General features: G+C 58.3%; 1 protein-coding gene across 3 annotated transcripts in view; it reads left to right on the top strand.

The window, feature by feature from the left end:
• Nucleotides 1-6: 6 nt before the first annotated feature.
• The window catches only part of PCGF2 (polycomb group ring finger 2), an 11,702-nt gene continuing 7,559 nt past the window's right edge, over nucleotides 7-4,149 (top strand). The window contains exon 1 of one of the 3 annotated variants that reach the window (XM_034640028.1): nucleotides 7-18. The gene's annotated coding sequence lies outside the window, so the exon portion shown is untranslated. Of the gene's footprint in view, nucleotides 19-198; nucleotides 338-389; nucleotides 759-4,149 lie in introns of those variants that run through there. The other 2 variants (XM_034640030.1, XM_034640029.1) reach the window with 2 other exon arrangements.

Genomic DNA, 4,149 nt, shown 5'->3' with positions numbered 1-4,149 from the left:
ACCGGACCCCGAACCCAGGTAAGTGGAGGCAGACTCCCTGTCCTTTCCTTCTCCTACCCCGCAACCAGACTGGGGTTGGGGGGCCGGTCCATCCCTCTTTACACACCCCTGTGGGAGGGGGAGACTCGGAGCCGGGCCTGCTTCTCGCGTCCCCCGCCCCAACCCGCCAGCCCCTATCCTAGCTCGCCCCGTCCGCCTTTCTTTCTCCCTTTTCTCTCCCCTTTTCCCTTTCCTCCCTTCCAAGATGGCCGAAATGGATTCCCCCTTTTAGCGATCTGGCGTCTCCCTCGACCACCACCTCTTTGTGCCGCAGCCCCCTCGCAGACCTGCTCCCGAGGTAGCGAGGGGGAGGGCCCGAGGCAGCCACAGGGGCTGTGGGCTGCGCGCTGGGCCGGATCTCTGCCCCCTTCGCCCGCCCCACGAGCCAGAGCGGCCCCTGGCCCTGCCCCACTGCCCCCTTGGGTTTGGGGAAGGGTCGCTCTCTGCTTCTTCCGTGGGCACTGGGGCGTCGTGGACGCGCAAGGAAGGACTTGAGGCCGGGAGCGAGGCGACATGCCTTTCTGATTGCTGCGGGGCCGGGGGAGGGCGCTCCTCCTGGCCGGGGTCCCCGGTCTCTCGGGCACCTCCCCCCAGCGGGTCCCTTTCCCCCCCGGCCCAGGACCGGGCGCCCCGCCCCCTCCCCGAACCACCTCGGCAGAGTCTCTTTCTCTGGAACACCCCCCTCCTTGGGCCCCGCCGAAAGTTTGACTCTAGGGAAGGTAGGAGCGGCCACCGGGTAACTGGGGTCCCTGATCCTCTGACCCAGGCTCCGGGGGAAGCCCGGGAGGCGGGAGTAGAATGGAGGTTGGCGTGGGGGGGGGGAGTTATCGCGATATTTCCCGTTGCCAGCGGAGGCAGGAGGGGTCTGACCGACCGGCCCCCTCTTCTGCTGGAGAGCCGGGCCGCCTGCTCCCTCCCCTGGCCCTCCTGCCTCTAGCTCCGAGGGGGTGGGACCTCTCGGCCAGCAGACACCCCTGCCCCTCCAGTCCCCACAGTGGGCCCAGGCGTGCCTCTTCCCCCTCCCCCACTGCCCCCATCTGCCCAGAATTGCTCCGGATGGCTTGAGGTGGGGAAGGAAGAGGCTTGGGGGTGGTGATTTGTCTGTAAATATTGTGGAAGTGTTGCTCCGCGCTTCTCCCTGGTCTTTGTCTCTTAGAGTAAATCCTCTCTCCGTACATATATATGCCTCAGTCTCTCCTGGGCTCCCTGTCGCTTGTGGGGTGGGGGGAGAAGGGGGGGTTGGTGTCTGGGTTGTCTCCCGCTCTGTTCTCATGCCTCCTTCTCTGGGCCTCTTGCAGTTTGTATCTGTTCCTGAAACTCATTTCTCTTCCTCCCGTCTCCACTCTGTTCCAAGGTGTTGGTACTTGGAGAAGGAGCATAAAGCCAGCTCTGTTCTAGCTTTTGGGTAGGGAGCTTTTCCCAGGGGGTCCCTGGTTTGGAGTTGGGGGTTGAGGTCTTAGAGCTGTCTTTGGAAGGAGGCCGGATCAGACCCCAGGTGAGACCTGGGAGCCAGGATCCGGACCCTGGGTAGCTTGAGTGGGGCTCAAGTTGAAGTCTTTGGGGGTGGGCCGGAAGGGGGGGGGATGCTCTCTGCTGCCCCTGGCCTTGCTGGAGAGATCTTGGTTGATGGAGCTGTTGCCATGGGAATGGAGAGAGCCTGAGCAGGGAGAGGCCACATCTTCTTGCAGGGCCGATGCCCACGCCGCTCCTTTAGCCTCTGGCCCCCGGAGCAGAGGTTGGGAGCCGCACTGCCTTTGTTGCTGGAAGACTTAGGTTATAATTTACCGCGGGTGGTACAGAAGGTTAGTGTGTGTTTGCAGCTCTGGTTTCAGGCAGGCATGTCAGACTGTGTGCTTCTGGGGTGGGTGGGGGTGGCTTGTGCATCTGGCGAGTGTGGGCCTGGCTCTGGTCTGGCTGGATGTGTGATGGGGTGTGTCTGGCCTGGTGTATATATGTGTGTGTGTCTGGCCAAGTGTCTGTCTGGCTCTGTGTGTGCGTGTGTGTCTGTCTGCCCTTGTGTGTTGTGTGAGAGGGATGGAGGGGGTGTGTCTGGCTCTGTGTGTGTGTGTGTGTGTGTGTGTGTGTAGTGTCTGTCTGCCCTTGCGTGTTGTGAGAGAGGGATGGAGGGGGTGTGTCTGGCTTTGTGTGCGTCTGTGTATATTCGGCAGTGTGTAGCTCTGTGTGTATATTTTGGGTTTTTGTCTTTGTTTGGTCTTAGGAAGCTGAGAGGGGAAGAGGCAGAGAGGGGACGAGAAGCCCAGTTTCAGGAGACTAGAGGATGTTTCGATGCTGCTGGCAGGAGGGGCAGGTCCCAGGGTCAAGGATCAGGGAACACGGAGGGGTTGACCTTGTCCCCAGGCAGACCCCTTTTCCCCCCACCCCCAAATACACGGAGCGCATGCGGTTGGAGCCACATGGCTAGGAGAGGAATGCACTAGTACCTTCCATGGAGCCTCCGTTTTCCTGCCTGCTCCATGGAAGGGGGGAGGTGATTAGTTTCTGCCCCTCTCTCTACTTCAAAGCGAGAATGTGCACTGAAGCTCCTGTGTGGGCCGGACTCTGACCCTTCCCAGAAGGCACACTGAGTGGTCTGCTAGGGAACCTGGAGTCCTTCTACCTTCTCCCTGCCTGGGTGGAGTCAAGCCAGGCTTACTGATTTCTTAAGTGAGTGGGAAGCCTGGCCCGGGTGCCAGTGTGTAAAGAGCACTGGAATGGGAGTCAGCCAGTTTCTAGTCCTAGGACTGCTGCTGTGTTACTGGGTGACCTTAGCTAAGTCACTTCTTTCTCAATTTCTTCATCTGGAGAATGAAAGGTTTGGACATTTTCTTCCTTCCTTCCTTCCTTCCGTCCTTCCTTTCTTTTTCTTTTTTTTTTTTTTAAAGATTTTATTTATTTATTTGAGTGGGAGAGCACGAGCAGGGGGAGGGGCCGAGGGAGAGGGACAAGCAGACGCCCTGCTGAGCAGGGAGCTCTATGTGGGGCTTGATCCCAGGACCCTGAGATCATGAGCTGAGCTGAAGTCAGATGCTTAAGTCGTGAAGTCGACTGAGCCACCCAGGTATCCCTCTTTCTTTCTTTTTCTTTTCTTTTTTAGATTTACGTATTTATGATTTTAGAGAGAGAAAGCAGGGGTGGGGGTAGGGGGAGGAGCAGAGGGAAAGGAAGAGAGAATCTCGAGCAGACTCCAAGCTGAGCATGGAGCCCAGTGTGGGGCTTGTTCTCACCACCCCAAGATCATGACCTGAGCTGAAGTCAAGATTCCGACGCTAAACCCACTGAGCCACCCAGGCGCCCCTGGAGAAGGGGCTTTCTAAGATCCCTTCTACTTCTGCAATTCTGGGTGTCCGGATGTGACCTTGAGTGACGTTTCCCAAGACCTAGTGGGGGAGTGGGGCTATTTCATGTGGAGGAAAGGCAGAGCAGAGAACGCTGTGTTGGGGCATCTGAAGGAGCAGGGAACCTCTGGGTTATCAGAGACAGGCTGTTTCTACAGAGGAAAATGAAAAAACAAAACAAAACAACACCTGACAGTGGGAGAGGCCTAAATTGCAGGGAACTTGCAGGAAAAGACTGGCTAGGTTAGAGAGGTGGGGGGTGGTCTCTAATTAGTAGGGGCTTTGAGGAAGGGGAAAGACAAATGCCAGCCTTGAAAGGCCAGGAGGAGCTGGGATTGGGTGCTGGGTGCTAACGAAAGGTCCTTTGCTGCCACTGTAGCCAGGGACCAGGAACATGGGCTGCCCAGTGATCACGCTTGCTCTTGCAAAGACAGTGGTTTGGGGACAAAAGGTGTTGAAGGGCTTGGCTGAAGCTGGGGTGGGGGACAGTGCTCAGGTCCCTGTGGTGATACCATTGGGAGGGACCTCGTAAAGCCCGCAGAGCTCCACAGAAGCCACTTCCAAAGGCCCCATGGCCTCTTCATGGATTTTGTCTCTCTGCCTCAGGCTGTTTCCCATCTCCCAACCTCTTCCCCAAAGTGATGACAGCTGGAGGTCCAGCCACCATCACCCCTCTTCCCTCTCCTTCCCACAATACACTGGCCAGTTGCAGCTGGGGAGGAATTGGGTGTCAGGTGTAGGGCCCTGAGGCCTGGGGATGGGGGGTGCGGGCCGG

Source organism: Ailuropoda melanoleuca, chromosome 13 (genome assembly GCF_002007445.2).
Source record: "Ailuropoda melanoleuca isolate Jingjing chromosome 13, ASM200744v2, whole genome shotgun sequence".
Lineage (NCBI taxonomy): Eukaryota > Metazoa > Chordata > Mammalia > Carnivora > Ursidae > Ailuropoda > Ailuropoda melanoleuca.
This window is presented reverse-complemented; position numbering and strand designations above follow the sequence as displayed.